Genomic DNA, 18743 nt, shown 5'->3' with positions numbered 1-18743 from the left:
TGAAAAAGGGGGAGAAATTTGAGTTATTCTTCAAGCGGGTCTATATATGGGCATTTTTTTGCTAAGTTACAACTCTCGTTCTTCTGATGACTTTGCTGGATCGAGTTCTAATCTTAAACTCTATGGTGACCTGATACTTTTGTTGTGTTCTTCTGCATGCTTATTCCTCTTTAATGTTAATGCATGCATGCTGAATTACATCAGGCACCATATTTCATCATGCATTTCAAATTCTTCATATTATATATCAAATGCGTGTATGAATTACAAGATATAGGGGGAGATCTCCATGATTATACTCTTCAAGTGTGCATTGCTTCAAAAGCAAATTCCTCACTATGCACATCTTCAGGGGGTGTTCTTCTATATCTTGCAATCAAATTCCTCAATATCAATATTTACACTTCATACGATTATCCCCGTTGAAAACTTAACCTATATTGTCATCAATCACCAAAAAGGGGGAGATTGTAAGTGCATCTAGTGCCCCTTAGTGATTTTGGTGTATTGAAGACTTATAGGTTAAGGGACTGATGCGTTTGTGAGTGTACACAGGTCTATAAGTCTATGAGGAGTTTGATATTTACAGAGAAAGTCGGCCCCTAAAAATGAAGTTCTTCAACTGAAGACTTTGGATTTCTAAAGACTTTCTGAAGACTTTGAAAGTGAAGAAATTGGTGTGACCTTGAAGACTAGGCAATCATTTGAGGAACATGAAGCGTGAAGACTTTGTTTTCGTAGTTTCATTTTCTCTTTCTTGAGTCATAGGAAACACCGTACTGTTAAAGGGGGTCGAGGAAATACTAAGGAAAAATTTCATGTGATGCTCAACTCAAAATCCTACACCTACCAATCCCTTCGAGTGAAGCCATTGGAAATCTCGCACAGTTCAGTCATATTCTTCAGTGACAGAGACGAAGTTCTTCTGGTCTCTGAGGAATTTGTTCTGACTGAAGAGTTAGGAATTCGCCAGTGCGGATTGCCTATGAAGTGAGGAACATGATAGCCCTGAGGAATTCGAACCTGAAATATTCCGACCGTTGTTGTGCTACGCGCCAGCTGTCCCAAAATATCTACCCACCTAACGGTCATATCAGACAAGGGCATTTATGTCTTATCATGTCGGGCTGCTCCCCAGCTATAAATAGCCGCCCCCTACAACCACTAGTTGGTTGGCTGCTCCGAGAGAAACTGACACTTGTCATTTGAGAGCAACCCATCCTCCGAGGACTTTGAGTGAAAGTCATCAAGTGAGGAAATCCCAAACCCATACCTACAAAACCCCAAAGTGATTGAGCATCACTGAAGAGATTGATCCTGCATGGATCCGACGCTTGTTTCCTTTGAAGATTGTGCTTCTTCCAGACGGTTAGGCGTCATGGTCTAGAGCATCCAAGAAGAATTGTGGATCGCCGAATGACCGAGTTTGTGAAGGTTCTGAAGTCACCTGAAGACTTACCATGAGTGATTGGGCGAGGTCTGTGTGACCTTAGCTCAAGGAGAATATGGTGAGGACTGTGTGTCCGGGACTGGGTGTCCTCGAGTTTAAATACTCAGCCGCTCCAACCAGATGTACAACTGAGACAGCAGTTGGAACTGGTCTACCAAATCATTGTCTTCACCGAGCTAAGTGGTTCTATCTCCTCAACTCTTTCATTTCCTCATGTATGTTGTTGTGTGCCTGTTCATATCTGTTTGAAGACATTGACTGAAGACTTTCTCAATTTCCTCAGTTCTATTTCTTAAGTCTGTTTGTCTTATTCCTTGTGTTATCCTGTGTTTACGCTTTCCGTACACTGTGCTTGTCTTCATTTCATCATGATGACTATGCTTGTGTTCTATTATGTTCCTTTCTGAGTACTTATTCCGCTGCAAGTAGTTCTTCATTTAGGAATCTCCTCACCAGCAAATTCCTCAGTGAAGAATTCATAAAAATCGCCTATTCACCCCCCTCTAGTCGATATAACGCACTTTTAGACGTCCTCTCAAAAGTGCACAACCCCTCTAAAGGAAACATTTGTACGACAAGGGCACAAGGAGAAGGTTAAGGTTGTTAGTGGGAAGCCACAAGGGGCATGCCCACTCTCAACAAGCGAAAAGAGTTCATGCCTCCATCCTATGTACTTCGTAAGACTAAGGATGGAGAAGTTTATGCAAAATTTGTTGGTCCTCAAAATGCATTCCGATTCTATGCTATTTGGGTCCTAAGACCCTTGTGACTAACTTGAGAGGTCCCAGGGTGCCTCTAACCAAGTCATAATTGTGTGTAGGTTTCCTTCTCCGGTGGAGTAAAATGGGTGATTGATAGTGGATGTACCAATCATATGACCGGAGATAGCAAATTGCTCTACGATTTCATGGAAGCTATTCAACCATTCATGAGCATTATGTTTGGTGGAGGTTCAAAAGGATAGGTACTCGGGTTGGGAAAGGTGGCTATCACAAATGACATGTCTCTTGCAAATGACATGCTTGTCCAATCCCTTAAATACCATTTGCTTTCTGTTCGCCAATTGGCTTCTGTTGGTTATGATACACTCTTTGGACTAACGGATGTGAAAGTATTTAAGAGAGATACTCTCGAAGTGGCCTTTGTTGGAGAGTTGGATGGCAACCTTTACACAGTTGATTTCTCGAAAGAGAGCACATTCCATGCAACTTGTCCAATGGCCAAGGCCGACAAGGGGTGGCTATGGCATCGCCAGCTAGCCCATGTCGGCATGAGAAATCTTCAAGATCTCTTAAAGGGGAATCACATCCTTGGGGACTAACCAATGTCTTTTTTGAGAAAGATCATGTGTGTATTGCATGCGTAGATGGGAAGCAACATCAATCAAAGCACCCACCCAAGAACATAGTATCTACTTCAAGGCCCCTGGAGCTCCTTCATGTGGATCTTTTTGGGCCTCCTTCATGGGATAGTCTTGGTGGGAAAAAGTATGGACTTGTCATTGTTGATGATTACTCAAGATATACATGGGTGTTTTTCCTCAAGTCCAAGGACGAGATGAAGATCACCTTCATTGATTTTGCAAGCAAGCACAACGCAAGTTTGACAAAGAAATCTTGGCAGTAAGAAGTGACAATGTCTCTGAGTTCAAGAACTATACCTTGGAAGAATTCCTTAGTGATGAAGGGATTGAGCATCAATATTCAGCTCCATACACTCCTTAGCAAAATGGTGTAGCCGAAAGGAAGAACCGTACACTTGTAGAGATGGCAAGGTCCATGTTGGATGAATACAAGTCACCACATAGTTTTTGGGCCGAAGCTGTCAACACTGCATGCCATGCATCAAACCGGCTCTTCCTCCGCACTATATTGGAAAAGACTCCATATGAGCTCCTAACTGGGAACAAGCCAAATGTCAAGTACTTTCGTGTATTTGGGTGCAAATGTTTCATCCTCAACAAAAGATAACGGTTAGGAAAATTTCAATCCAAAACAATTGAGGGCATATTTGTTGGCTATGGATCAAACTCTCACGCCTATAGAGTCTACAACGAATCCAATGGATGTGTTGTAGAAACTTGTGACGTGGTGTTTGATGAATTTAATGGCTCCCATGGGGAGCAAGTTGATCTAAGTGATGTAGGTGAAGAAGATTCCTCTCAAGACATTTTGACCATGGGAGTTGGTGCTCTTCTTCCAATGGAACAAGAACCTCATGATGATGATGAAGAAGATGGAAATTTCACACATCATCAAACTACCTCAACACCCATACCACCACAAACTCCTATTGTTCAACCGATGCCCTTAGCCCAAGTACAAGAAGATGATCAAGTTCCTCTTCATGATAATCTTCAAGAACAAGATCATCATCAAGGGCAAGAACAAGAAAGTCCAATCATTAATGATGAACCTCAACAAATGCAATATGAAGAAGAAGATCTTCCACCACACATTAATGATCCATATGTTGAGGATGTGGATGATGGACATGAAGTTGAACCTCGTGAAACCCTTACCTCCATCATGCCTCGAGTGGCCGATCGTGTTGATATTGACAAAATTCTCACCGGCATATCGGAAGGTAGAGTCACTCGTAAACATTTGACAAACTTTTGTGCTCACTTCTCGTTTGTGTCTAGTGTTGAGCCCCTCAAGGTACAAGATGCATTGATGGACAATGATTGGTTCGTTGCTATGCAAGAAGAGTTGAACAGTTTTGAACACAACCAAGTGTGGTCATTAGTCAAGAGGCCACCTACCAAGCACAACGTCATTGGAACAAAATGGATTTTCAAGAACAAGCAAGATGAGAATGGTGTAATCATCCGTAACAAGGCAAGGTTAGTGGCACAAGGGTACTCACAAGTTGAAGGTTTGGACTTTGGTGAGACCTTTGCCCCCGTTGCCTGTCTTGAATCCATTTGCATCTTAGTTGCTTATGCCGCATTCAATGGCTTTACTTTACATCAAATGGATGTGAATTCCTTAACGGTTCTCTACAAGAAGAAGTATATGTGTCACAACCACCTGGGTTCGTTGATCCCGATCACAAAGACTATGTGCACAAACTTCATAAGGCTTTGTATCGCCTCAAATAAGCACCTCGTGCTTGGTATGATCAGTTAAAGAAGTTTTTACTCGATGATGGTTTTGTGAGAGGGGTGACTGATCCCACTCTTTTTACTAAGAGGGACAAGGGTGATTTGATCTTATGCCAAATCTATGTAGATGATATCATTTTTGGTTCTCCTAACATTCATTTGTGCAAGAATTTTGCGGCTTCAATGACCAAGAATTTTGAAATGTCACTCAATGCGGATTTTAAGTTATTTCTTGGATTTCAAATTCAACAATTTCAAGAAGGAATTTTCTTGTCTCAAGCAAAGTACCTCAAGGATATCCTAGAGAAGTTTGGCATGTCTGATGCTAGTCCATGCACGACTCCCATGACAACCAAAATTGCACTCACTGAAGACACAAATGTACTCCTTTCGACCCATCTATTTACCGCTCTATGATTGGTTCATTGCTTTATATTTGTGCATCTAGACCAGACATCATGTCCATTGTATGCATGTGTGCTAGATTTCAAGCTTCCCCTAGGGAAAGTCATCATAAGGCGGTTAAGCATATTCTTAGATACCTTGTTCACACCCCAAAGTTGGGTCTATGGTACCCCAAGGATGCTAAGTTTGATCTCATTGGGTACACGGATGCGGATTGGGCTGGAGACAAAGTGGATCGTAAGTCCACATCCGGTGGCCAGAAATTCTTATATGCTTCCTAGCCCAGGCGCCGGACGTCTGTGGATTCCCGGTCGTCCGGATGTTTCTCTGACACCGGACGTCCGTTGCACTCCGGTCGTCCGTAAAAAGCTTTCTGTTGACCTCAGCTTGGTCGTCCGGCCTATCCGGATGTCCGTAAAATACTCTCTGGTATCTTTTCCTGGCCCAGGCGCCGGACGTTCGTGGATTCCCAGTCGTCCGGACGTTTCTCCGACACTGGACGTCCATCGCACTCCGGTTGTCCGTAAAAAGCTTTCTGTTGAACACAGCCCGGTCGTCCAGCCTATCCAGACGTATGTTCATTCTTTTCCTGGCCAGGCACTAGATGTCCGGACGATTTCTCAGGCACCTAAATATAGCGCAGGGTGGGTTTTCGGGCCAGTTACCCTAATCCACTTGCCTCCTCTCCTCTGTTCCCCACTGCCGCCGCCCCTGTCTCGCGGCTCCTCACCGCGGCCGCATGCCATCTGAGCCCCTCACGTGGCCTCTCACCACTTGGGATCCTTGCAGTTGCCACGCCACTCGTTGTGGCCGCTCGGGTCGCCCCTGTCCCCGCTCGAGCTCCTCGCCGTTGTCACGCCACTCGCTGTGGCCACTCGGCCCGCTAACTGATTAGCTCCAGTCACTGTCTCCCTCCGCGTTCTTCACTCCAAGGTAGCACCTATCTCTTCTCCCATCGTGCATCGATTCTTCGATCTATGGTGGGGTTGTTGATTTGGGTCTTCCTCCTTCCCTAGGTCGTGATGCCCAAGACTAAGCACTCCGCACACAAGCAAGTCACCAGTGGGCCGGCCTGCATGTCTCGTCGTGGTGGCTCCGATGACTCACAGGAGCGGGCTCGTCCTCGGAAGCGTGTCGCCCGTCCTCACAGCTCTTCTAGCAACTCCTCCTCGGAGGGATCCGACTATGAGGATGAGCTTGAAGATTTGGAACAGCCCACGTTTGTTGCTGTTCGCACCTCCGCACCCAAGCCGGGAACTCGTAGGCCCACCTACTAGCCTCCTCCTCCTCCGGTGCAAGCCCACGGTGATGCTCGTCATATCTCTCTTGAACCTCCTTTACCACTCGGCTGCCACGTTAAGCGGTTCAACGAGGTTCCCATTGCATCTTATCTTAAGTTGCATCGTGATGTTGATCAGTTTACAGTTGTTACTGACTCTCAGGACAATTGTTTTCGCACTAATGTCCAAGCTGACATCTTTACCACTATCGTCATTCCTAAAGGCTTGTCCCACCATGTATGCATTGACTTAGAGCATATTCGCACTCATCCGGATAAATATCCAGGGGCTATTGAGCTCATTGAGTCATCTAATCTTGCTGCTCCATTTGCATTTCAACATGACTTTAACCAAGCTGCCATTCATCAATTCTATGCCACATGTTATTTTGGTCCAAATAACACTGTCACTTGGATGACCTCCGACACCGTGCTCACAGCATATTATGCTCAATTTGTTACTGCCCTTGGGTTTCCTGACACCGGTTTCAAAATCCACAAGGATGACCCCAACCATAGGCCCAAGGGCATTGATGTCTGTGCAAATCTTCTCAAACCGATAGAAAGTTTGTCTAACACGGAGAAACAAAAGGGTTTGAACCAAGTCTCCATTTGACGCTCCCCTTTCTACATCATCTATCAGTGCATCATCCGCACCATCTATCCCAAGATGGGTGACAAAGGGTCTTGCAGTAGCTATTGCATTGATCTCATGCATCACATCTATGCATCCCCAAAGGGGAAGATAAATGTTCCTCATTTTCTATGGCATGAGATCCGCCTCGCTAGTTTTCAGCACAAGCGGGCCTTTCCTCATGCCCCCTTTCTTCAGGATTTTATCGAGAGTGTCGCTTCATTTCCCATTGCCCACACTCACGTGCATGAGCGATGGGTCATTCCACCTCACATGGAGGATGATTGGGTTCCTCCTCCTACTGCTACTACTCGTCGCACCATAGCTAGTGTTCCTTCTCATACTTCTCGTTCTACTCCTTCCAGTTCTGCACCCTTTGGGCACATTGCTCGCTTTCTTGGGAAGGCTCACTCCACAATGATGAAGATGTTCACCTTTCATTGCTCCCAAAATCATGATGTTGTCACTCGCATGTTCACTTCCAAGAATGCTCTGAAGGCTCATCTGAGAGACTCCGGAGTTTATGATGTGAGTGATAATGAACGTCTCCCTGACTAGCCACCTTCTGATTTTGGTTTCCCCTTGGGTCCTGAGTGGGCTGATTTCTTTGACGAGGCTGGTGGCAGTGGTTCTCATGATGATGATGATGATGATGATGATGATGATGATGATGATGCTCTCTGATGTTGTTATGAACCCCCCCCCCTTTTCTTTGGTATTTGATACCAAGGGGGAGTAGGCACTATGCATACTATGATATTAGCTTGTTAGCTTGTAATTGAACTCATTGCTATGATTGTGATTAGCTTGTATCAAACTCATGTTATGAGATTGTAGAAACTTATGTTCTATGCTATGAGTGATGGACCTATATGGAGCTTATTGTCTTGATTATCTTGTGTATGAGATTTGGTTGTGTTGGTATCATATTGAGGGGGAGCTCTCTTCATGATTATTCTCTATGGTATCATATTGAGTGGGAGCTCACTCCTTGCTTATTCTTTGATTATTGAGCTCCACAACAAATCCTTTCGATTCCTATTTTTATGTGTGTGCATATATGTTGACATCAACTACCACAAAGGGGGAGATTGAAAGTGCAATCATGCCCTTAATCATATTTTGATGTTGATGACAACATGTATGTTGGGACTAATCATGTTTATCAAGTACATCTCAGGATTATGTCTCAAAGGCCGTGTGTGGATCATGACTAGGGACAAATGCATATAACTCAAGATTGGAGATACAAGACATTAGCCTTGGCTTTGTTTATGATTTGTTCTTGAGTATAGGGATCCCGCACTATTAAGAGGGGATCGTTGGATCTAGTGAAAGATTTTCTCAAACCCACAACTCCAATTTTTCTCTCCGGTCGTCCGGTACTCTACGGACGTCCGATCCCTCTCAGCTGTCCGGACGTCCGGGTCTCTACGGTCGTCTGGTGTTTCTATTATAGAATGTTATTCACAGATTTCTGAAACTCTCCAATTGTCCGGCCTCCGGACGGCCGGCACGTCTCGGTCGTCCGGTATTTCCACCACAAAACCATATTTACGGATTTCCAGGCCTCTCCGGTCGTCCGGGCTCCGGATGACCGGCACGTCTCGGGCGTCCGTGTGTTGTGTACAGATTCGTGGCCTGTGTGTTCCCAGCGGCTGGACAACCGATAACTGTCGGACATCCGGACATATGTGTGCCACCGGACGTCCGGTGTTGTCCGGATGTCCGACCCCTTCTGTGCACTTAAGTGGTCCAAACGGTCACTTTTCCACACCCACTATATATATGCTTCTCCCTTCCACGGGATGAGGTTGACCATTCACTTTGAGCTTGCCAAGAACACTTTTCACTCTCTCTCTCTCTCTCTCTCTCTCTCTCTCTCTCAATCCCCTACATCAAATCCTAGATCCCCAAGTGATTTAGGAACATTTGAGAGAAGTTCTCCGATCAAGTGATAGAACCACTCCTGCCCCTTCTTTGCACCAAAGGAATTTATGATTTCAGCAAGTCTTGAGCTTTTCCCCTACGTTCTTATTACTCTTGGAGGTTGGAGACTCCTAGGAGGTAGGAGTTTTTCGGAGAGGAATCAACCTTTGTGATTACCCACGGAAAAGTTTGTGAGGGTTTGGATACCACCCCAAGGTCTACCACTAATGGTTGAGAAACGCCTCAGTGGTGTTGTCTCAAAGGGAGAATAGGGTGAGCCTTCATGGCGTTGGTGTGCTTTCGTGGTAACATCCACCTCTCTAACGGTGACTAGCTTCCCTCCAAGGAAGTGAACATCGGCATACATCCTCGTCTCCCGGAGTTGCGGTTATTCCTAACCCAAACTTTCTACTTGTGGTTACTTGTCTCTTAGCATTTACTTATATCATATTGTGCTTGCTTACTTACATGCTCGTGTTACTTGCTTAGTACTTAGTACTCACTTGCAATTGTTAGGCTCACCTTCATATTCCGCATTATTGCCTAAAATTGCTAAGTAATAATTAAAATTTGTAATTGTACCTATTCACCCCCCCCTCTAGGTCCATCTCGATCCTTTCACATGTATTGCTTCTAGTTTAATGAACACCCCCTATGACGAGACAGTTTTAACTTGGCAGAGTGATATTGATTGCACCTTCCATATGGTGTCTAGCTTGCAGTGCTTCTAATTTGCTGAAGTGCCTTCTGCTTAGTTACCACATCATAGGTGTGAATATGCCAAGCCGTCCAGTTTTTCGTACATATTCCATCCTCGTATCATGACTTTGCCTTTCAATAGAGTAGTGTCCATTAGTATCATGCATGAATGAGCTCTAAAGAGCGAATTATATTCCTTTTTCTTGTCGGTCTGACCTCACAATGCAAAATCAATAAAGCTGAAGGAAATTGGCAAGGCATTGGATGATGGTGGTCCTTCCGAGCAACTGAAACGGAGGTTCTCTACTGATTCTACTCCGCCATCCTTCCAACAAGATTCTCAAGACAATGCAAGGCTAGACAGTCAACGTAGTTGTATAGATGATGAGGACATCTCCCCTACTCCACCATCTCAGGTGCTTGCTCTAACTTGGCACTATTATATGTGGTTGCATGTTGCGTATGATGTCTAGCTTGTATTGCTTCTAACTTTGTTGAATTGCATCTGCTTAATTTACAAATAATGCCTATGAATATGACATGTGTTCCTGTTTCTAGAACATATTATATCTGATCACACCATGTTCTTATATCAGACTATTGTCCTGCATATCCTGCATCAATCACTTATGATAAGGCACCTTTAAGTCGCCACTATGATATTGGTTGTGTCTTGCATATGATTTCGAGCATGTACTGCTTCTAATTTGTTGAAACGCCATATAGTTAGAACTTGGCAGAGTGATATCGGTTGCATATTTCATATGGTGTCTAGCTTGCAGTGATTCTAATTTGTTGAAATGCATTATGCTTAGTTACCACATCATAGGTGTGAATATGTCACGACATCCTGTTTTCCGTACATATTCCATCCTTGCATCATGTGTTTGCCTTTCATCCGAGTAGTGTTCGTTAGTATCATGCATGAATGAGTTCTGAAGAGCGGATTTTATTCCTTTTTCTTACTGGTTTGACTTCACAATGCAAAATCATTACAGCTGAAGGAAATTAGTCTGGCAGTGGATGATGGTGGTCCTTCGAAGCAACTTAGACAGGGGGTCTCTACAGATTCTACTCCGCCATCCTCCCAACAAGATTCGCAAGACAACACAAGGATGGACAGTCAGCGTAGCTGTGTAGATGATGAGCACATCTCCGCTACTCCACCATCACAGGTGCTTGCCCTAACTTGGCACTATTATATGTGGTTGCATGTTGCATATGATGTCTACCTTGTATTGCTTCTAACTTTGTTGAATTGCATCTGCTTACTTTACACATAATGCATGTGAATATGACATGTGTTCCTGTTTCTAGAACATACGTGTACATGATGAGCACATCTCCCCTACTCCACCATCACAAGTGCTTGCTCTAACTTGGAACTGTTATATGTGGTTGCATTTTCCGTATGATGTCTAGTTTGTATTGCTTCTGATTATGTTGAATTGCATCTGCGTAGCTTACAACTTATACCTGCAACGATCACTTACCCATAAGACACATTTAACTTGGGACTCTGATAGGTTGCATCTTGCATTGTCTTCTAGCTTGTACTGCTTCTAATTTCTTGAAATGGCACTTACAACGAGACACTTTTTACCTGATAGAGTGATATTGGTTGCATATTCATATGGTGCCTAGCTTTCATTTCTTCTAATTTTGTTGAAATGCCTTTCGCTTACTATTTTTTCATACATATTCCATCCTCCTATCATACGTGTGAATATGCAACATTGTCGGGGATATACCCCGCGGTATGACCCGACCAGAGTGTTAAACTGGCAGATGGCTAAGACAGACTGTAAACCGGCAAGTGTTAAACCGGCAGACAGTTAAGACAGATGGCTAAGACAGACGGTAAACCGGCGAGTGTTAAACCGGTAGAGTTAAGACAGATGGTAGCACCGGCAGGTGTTAAGTCAATCGTAACCCAGAAGACAATGTTAAACCGGCAGACAATGTTAAACCGGCAGACCATGTTAAACCGGCAGACAATGTTAAACCGGTAGACAATGTTAAACCGGCAGACGTTAAGAAGCCCAGGAAGGAAAGTCAAAATAGTTTAAGTCTTAGTCCGAGACGGACTCTACATGTAACCCGCCCCTTTAACTTATATAAGGAGGGGCAGGGCTCCCCAAAGAGGGACAAGCAAGAAACAATCTCTAGGGCTAGACACAACTAGAGGAGAGCCGGTTTACGGCAACTCCCTCGTGATGATAATGAGATCTAGCCTCAAACAGCATGTAGGGTTGTTACCGGATGATGTTTCCCGGGGCCCGAAGCTGTCTAAACCCTTGTCTTGTGTTGCGTCTCTCGATTCCGCTCAACCCCTCTCAAGCTACCACATAGATGCGTTGGCCTCACAACTAAGTCCTCACACTAAGGACATCTGACGTCTTAATTCCATGACAAACACTATCTTTTTTGTATATATTCCATCCTCCTATCATGCGCTTGACTTACATCAAAGTAGTGTTCGTCTGTATCATGCATCAACCAGTTACGCAGAACTAATTTTATTCATCTTCTTGTGGTTTTGACTTCATAAGGCAATATCAAAAAATAGGAAGGAAAAGAGTAAGTTAGGGGATGTTGGTGGTCCTCCGCACCGACGCAAACAGAGACTCTCTAGATTTGCCACTGCTACTTCTAATGAAGTTGAAGTCCCAAGTCTACATGATGAGTTTATCTCCCATACTCCACCATCGCATGTGCTTGCTCTAAGTTGACAGTGTGATAATTGGTTTCATGTTGCATATGTTGTCTAGCCTGTATTTCTTCTATTTTGATTAAACTACACCTGCTGAGTTTATACGTTATGCATGTGCATATGACATGGCTCTCTGTGTCTAGAATACACTGCATCTATGTATCATACCATGTTCTTACATCAAAGTACTGCTCTTATGTATCCCGCATCAGTCACTCATGATTGGACGCTTTTAACATGGCAGTTTGATAGTGGTTGCATCTTGCATTGATTTCTATGTTGTACTACTTCTAATGTTTCGAATTGCCACTTATGACAAGACACTTTTAACTTGGCAGAGTAATATTGGTTGCATCTTTCATATGGTGTCTACCTTGCATTACTTCTATTTTCTTGAAAATCCTTCTGCTTAGTTCTGTTTTTCTTACATATTCCACGTCGAGAGTAACTTGTGAATATGTCACGTCGTCCTGTTTTTCTTACATATTCCATCCTCATATGGTTGTCTTGCATCAAAGTATTGCTTGTCAGTATCATGCATCATTGAGTTCTGAAGAGCGATTTTATTCTTTCGTGTTGTGGGTATGGCTTGACATGGCAAAGTCAAAAAAGAGCAAGGAAAATAATATAGTAGGGAGTGGTGTTACTCGTCGGGTGAAACAGAAAAGGATCTGCCGTCAAGATTCTGCTAGTACTTATAGTGCAGTAGAAGGTCCAAGTCCACCGGCTAAATCTACAAACACAGTATCACCTGCTCCACCAGCTACAGCATCCGCTTCAACTGTACCAGCATCTCAACGAGTTACTTGTTTGTTTGCTCTGGAACTGGCCAGTTCCCAAGCTGCCTTCACACCTAACACTACTTCCGAAGCACTGCTGGCACAACACGACTTGGCAAGATCAGATGAACCTCATGAGCATCAACACCGAGACGGTACCTAACCGAGTCAAGTTGCGGTTGCATGCTCCTTTATATGTACTCTCACAATTTGATGTACACTAACACTTTCCATATTCGTTGTTGAACTAGCACCACAGCGCAAGCGGAAACAAACATCAGGGATAATGCTTGACAGATTAACAAAACCTAAAGGAGGAAGAATGGAGATCCATTTTGAGACACGTTTAAAAAGGCCACGTGATGCTACAGAGTCAGCCAAGTTAGTATCAGAGGCAGCCGTTGCCGTTAGGTGTCATGCACGTATCCTCCCAACGTGGATCCAATACAGGAATGAGAAAGACAATGCCCAGTTTAACACCTTCCTTGACCATTTATCCGTAAGTAATGTTATTCATCGCAATTAGTAATATTGTCTTGCTCTGTCCCATACTTTCTAGATTCCTCCTAATAAGACTCACATTGTTTTCTCAACAGATGAGGTTCAAGTTGGATCCGAAAGATGATGCAACTAAACAAGCATGCACTCATGTTTTTCAGTCTGCTCTGCGACAGTATCGGTACCACCTTAGAAAATCTCACTTTGAAGGCAAGGCTAACAATGAAATCGCCCAAACATCTCCGGTGGAATATATTACAGATGAAGACTGGACATCCCTCGTTAAACACTGGTCTGATCCAAAGTATCAGGTAGGCTATATGTATTTGATCAGACCATATATTGAACTTATATTTATGTATGTGCCTTACAAGTGTATCTTCTTCTAGGCTAACTGTTTGAAGAACAAGATGAACCGTTCTAAAGTGAAATTCCAACAGACAACAAGATCTCGTAGCTATATTGCACATCGCGAGGCTCTTGTAAATAGCTGCTACTTCCTTCTTTTTTCTATGCCATATTATCGTATCTATATTGACTTGTTCCAAATACAAAGGAAAGCCCGTGCGGACCAAAAAGAACCTGAACCGAATGCAGTGCAAATCTTCAAGGATTGCCACACCAGCAAGATGAAGGGCATGAGCACACCAGTTCAAGCCGCTATTGTAAGTCCTTACTCCTCCTGCATTTGAACTGATTGGTACTATGATGTGTTCATTTAACTACTTGGTTTGCAGCCAATGTCAGTTACTCTATTCACTTTTATACACAGTTGTCTTAACGTATCATTTCACCTTACATGGTTTAAAAGAGATGAAGGATATTCTTTTGGTCTTGACGTGTAATCTAGTTGTTATGTTCACGTGCGCACACAATGATAAAATAGCCTGTTTGTTTTATATCTGTTTGCCCATGATATGAATGATGTCATACTATGTTCAACCTACTTTAAACCATGTCTATTTATCCTTAGATGTCAACAAACGTGAGGAAATAGACAATACAGTAGGCATGCTACATGGACATATGTTCTGAAAGTGATTTTATTATGTAGTTGGCACTACAATACATGCTAATGTATTACAGTAGTTCACCAAAATAAGTTATGTATAAACATGTAACCTACTTTGTTTGTTTTTGTCTCATTAGTAACTTATCTGGTACACTAATGTACAAGTTCAAACTTTCAGCAAGCTATGGAACAAATGATTGAACAGCCACAACCACCTGAAGGTGACGAGGCTACCATAGGCACAATGTCACCTCTTCCTGCAGTGTGTCAGTATCTCTCCACTAACAGTGCAAAAAGCACCTTCCTGCATAATTCTGGGTTGGTTGTCAAGGTAACCTCGTCCAAATCACCTACTGAACAAAATCTTCCAGCTAGACAGAGTGATATATCTGTGCTCCAGACACAAGTCCAATCCCTAATGGACGTCGTTTCGTAAACAAGAATAGTGGTTGACAAACGTCGTCAAGATATGAATGGTTTTGAAACCAGACTATCAGACATTCACTTCGTTTTTCAAGAGCAATGGCGGAAAAAAGTGAAGATTGTGCTGCTCCATCAGATTCTACAGCCTGAAACATTAGCACTCATGTCAAATGATATGTGCTTTTATACATCTGATGGTGCTTTTATGTGCAAGGACTGTAAACTTTATGCCAACAGGCCTTTTGTTGTATGGTTGGAATTTATTTTGTTGTGATATAGCATTTCTGATGCTGCCAAAGGCTGCAATAATTACGACATTATTTTTGTATAGTGTAGGTTTATCTTAGTAATGTATTCGACCGAAAGCTTCGTAGGAGCCCAACATGCCAACATTCGTCAGGCCCATTCCAATTGGGCTAAAAACGATTATGGGCCGAAATTTGCATGTAACCCACTAAAAATATCTTGGCCTAAATCAGCATAAGCTTTCATATTTTTCTGGTAGGCATGTGCCCATAGTGGGCCTTTAACAGGCCTAAACATAATTTGGGCCCTCAGTAACAATAGGCCGTTTACAGGTGTAAATATCTCGAGCCCATAAAAAACATGGGCCTTTAATAGGCCGAAAGTAAGATTGGGCCCTGATTGTGCCAAATAACCCACTAGTCTTAGCAGGTCGAAATGGTGGCCCATTTACGATGCGGATCTTTCACAGGCCGAAATTTGGACGGGTCGTAAATGCGCCGACCTAATACACGGGCCTTTAACAGGCCAGAAGTTCGGTCGGGATAGATTATCGTCATTTTTATATGGGCCGTTAAGGGGCCCGATGTGACGTTGGGCCACATATGGTCCATGGATTTCGTCCGACATTAACAAGCCGAAAATCACAACAGGCCGAAAATGGCCCAAATCTATAGTGGGCCTCTAACAGGCTGAATGTCAGACATGGCCGAATATGACCCAAATCCTTCACGGTCGTTTATGGGCCAAAAGTTTCAATGGTCTGTAAATGGGCCCAAATGAAGTAGGACCTTTAACAGGCCGGAAATACACCGGGCCGTAATTCGGCCCAAATACTTGGCAGACTGTCAACGGGCCAGAAGTGACCATGGGCCACGATGATGACAAGTTTAGGACAGGTTGTTGACGGGCCGATATGACACTAGTCATACGGGCCTTAACTAAGAATGTTGGGCCTTTAGCTAGGTCGGCCCATTATGGTCTGCAAAATCTTATGGGCCTTTAGCTGGGCTGGCCCATTGTGGTCCGCGAAATCTTGTGGGCCTTTAGCTGGGCCAACCCATTATCGTCTGCAAAATCTTGTGGGCCTTTAGCTGGGCCGACCCATTATGGTCCGCTAAATCTTGTGGGCCTTTAGTTGGGCCGGCCCATTTAAACTTTATGGGCCACTTTTGGGCCCGTCCACGTGTCAACATATCATAGGCCCATCTTGACCGTTGGATGAGTGACACCTGTGCCAACGCGGAGCTGACGCGTGGTTCCGTCGGCCAATGAGAATTTTACACGTGGAAAATCGGCATTGGTCGTGGCTGTTAGCGGGTTATCGGATCCAAAATAGGACCCGATAGCTTAACGGCGTCCCGTTACGGTGGATGCCATGTGTCGGTCACCCTTGATGAAAGCACTTCTATGACGCACGATTTATCGTCATGGAAGTGGACACTTCCATGATGATAATTTTGGTAATGTCATGGAACACTTCTACGACAGCACAGGTATGACTATCTTGATTCTGTCATAAAATCGTCATGGATGTACATGCATGACAAAAAACATGACCTACTGTGATAAACACGTATCATCACGGAAGTATTTTTTTTGTTAGTGTAGACATGTGGCGGGTTGTGGTCCTGCAGAGAAATCAACAATATACAAGTCTCCTCTCCTAAAGCCTTCGATGACTTTGGAATTGTCAGATTCCATTAGCACAATGCAATGATATTTGCCAAAGACGACAACCATATCAAGATCAGAAAGCATTGAGACAGACATGAGGTTGAATCCTAAGGACTCGACAAGCATGACTTTGTCCATGTGTCTATCCTTTGAGATTGCAACCCTACCTAGACCCAATACCTTGCTTTTGCCTTTGTTAGCATAGGTGATATGCTTTAGATGAGATGGAGATAAATCAGTGTCTATCAATAAGTTCCTGTCACCGGTCATGTGATTTGTACATCCACTGTCGAGGACCCACTCAGTAGCTTTGGGTTGTTCATCCTGCAGATGAATTAGTGCAACTTACGAACCCATATACTTCATCAGTGAAGAATATGATATCAATTTCATCAACAATAACAGATATAGCAATTATGAGGACATGAGAAATGAGTAATTCATTTCTTCATGATTAGCTTGCGTCCATTCAAGCACATTCAGGTCTCCAGCAAATTCTTCAGACGATTAAGTTCGTCTGGAGACCTGACCCTACATAAGAGATGAGTTCTTTTTCTTCACCACCCACATCTAGAGGGGTGTCAAAGAGTTCATCATTCTGCAAGCTCCATAAGAAAAAGATGGCATTGAAGCCAGTGCACTTCGTTTCACAGAAGAGGGGTTAGGATAAGCATATGAATAAGCAGAGAAATTCTTCGAGGACTTATGAACATAATGGTTTGAAGAATAATGCACATATTCATAGCCTTTAGACTTTCCTTGTGAAACAGAAGTGTTAGCACAATGGTGTTCATATGAGGATTTGGATCCACGTGAGGAATTTGATCCAGATGAAGAATTTGGTCCATAAGAGGACTTGGATCCATATGAAGATTTTGATCCATATGAAGAATTTATCTAGGGTTCCTATTCTTCATAGGTGGTGTCATGATGACATTCACCTGAAGATTTTCAAGGCACCTTTTGGGAACCCAGATTCTCTTCATAGGGGGACCATTCCTGCAGTTAGTTCCAACATATCGAGCAAATACTTCACCATTCTGATTCTTGAAGAGTTTATAGATGGAGTCAAATGACTCATCAGAGGAATATGAAGATTCACAAGTAAATCCAGATAATGTGCATGGATCTACAAAAGGTCCTTTCGCAGCAACCCATGAGGTTTTGGGGTATTGCTCAGGTTGCCAGTAGGTCCCATCAGCATTGACTTTCCTCTCAAAGGTAATACCCTCTTTCCTAGGGTTCCTGTTCAAGATCCACTTTTTGAGCACATCACAAAGAGTCAGATGCCCTTTGAGGCTTTTGTATATGCCTGTCACATACAATTCCTTCAACCCTGCATTATCGTCAGTGATACTTGTGGTATCCTCACATGAGGAATTTGTGACCACAGAGACAGTTGAAGAATTTGCATCAATAGAAGCATTTGAACATTCAGGTGAAGAATTAGCAGATTCATGCTCAATGCATTTCAGACATGGTGGAATAAATTCTTCCTGAGCGGAACTGATCTATTGAGCAAGCAATGAATCGTTTTCCTTCTGAAGATCGTCATAACTCAGTTTTAACTTCTCAAGATCTTGCTTTCTTTGAAGAAAATCATAAGAAAGCTTCTCATGATCAAATAAGAGAGTGTTATGATGATTTTGAAGGTTCTCAAACTTAGACTGAAGTCTCTGAAGATTATCAGTCAAAGTCTTAGTTCGATTCAATTCCTCACCCAACAGGTCATCGCTTTTGTCTAGCAGATTTTGAATCTTTTCCAAAGCCCTTTGTTGTTTAACAGCAATTTTAGCTAGTTTGGAATAGCTTGGTTTGAGATTGTCATCAGATTCATCCTCACTAGATTCAGAGGGGGGATGTTTGAGTACCTTGGCACCTATCACCATGAAGCAA

Source organism: Triticum aestivum, chromosome 2B (genome assembly GCF_018294505.1).
Source record: "Triticum aestivum cultivar Chinese Spring chromosome 2B, IWGSC CS RefSeq v2.1, whole genome shotgun sequence".
NCBI classification, from domain to species: Eukaryota; Viridiplantae; Streptophyta; class Magnoliopsida; order Poales; family Poaceae; genus Triticum; species Triticum aestivum.
Note: the sequence above shows the minus strand (reverse complement) of the source record.